Raw genomic sequence first — 497 nt, forward strand, 5'->3', positions numbered from 1 at the left:
ACGCACCACTTGGCTAAGCCATGCTGTGGCGGCGTCTCATATAAAGTGGAGGAAGATGGGCACGGATGTTAGCCCAGGGCCAGTCTGCCTCAGCAAAAAAAGAGGAGGATTGGCAGATGTTAGCACAGGGCTGATCTCCTCACAAAAAAAAAAAGTCAAAAAGCTTCCGTTTTGCCATCACAAAGGAGATAAAAATGCTCATTGGGACTGAAAAATAAGATTTAATGTCATTATATTTATTAGGTTCTGAAACAATACACATTCACATCCTTTTGAATACAGTACATTTGGCACAATGTTTACAATGAAATAACACTAATGAATGGCAAGAGATTAAAATTACATCCAGAAAAGAAAAAAAATGTACAAATAAAGCATCACAATACAAAAAAACCCTAAAATTGAATACATTTTATATTTAGCCAGAATTATTTTGCACATAATTTAAAAAGAGGTAATTTTTTTAGCCTTCTTTTTTTTTTCTAAAGCAAGAATGC

At 34.4% G+C, this 497-nt stretch overlaps 1 protein-coding gene across 2 annotated transcripts in view; it reads right to left on the bottom strand.

Annotated features, from left to right (window-relative positions):
* Positions 1 to 216: 216 nt before the first annotated feature.
* Positions 217 to 497, bottom strand: part of PRKCE (protein kinase C epsilon) — a 488,396-nt gene continuing 488,115 nt past the window's right edge. For both annotated transcript variants that reach the window (XM_058551312.1, XM_058551311.1), the window contains one exon: positions 217 to 497. This exon is cut by the window's right edge and continues 2,984 nt beyond it. The gene's annotated coding sequence lies outside the window, so the exon portion shown is untranslated.

This window comes from Diceros bicornis, chromosome 12, assembly GCF_020826845.1.
Source record: "Diceros bicornis minor isolate mBicDic1 chromosome 12, mDicBic1.mat.cur, whole genome shotgun sequence".
Classification (NCBI taxonomy): domain Eukaryota; kingdom Metazoa; phylum Chordata; class Mammalia; order Perissodactyla; family Rhinocerotidae; genus Diceros; species Diceros bicornis.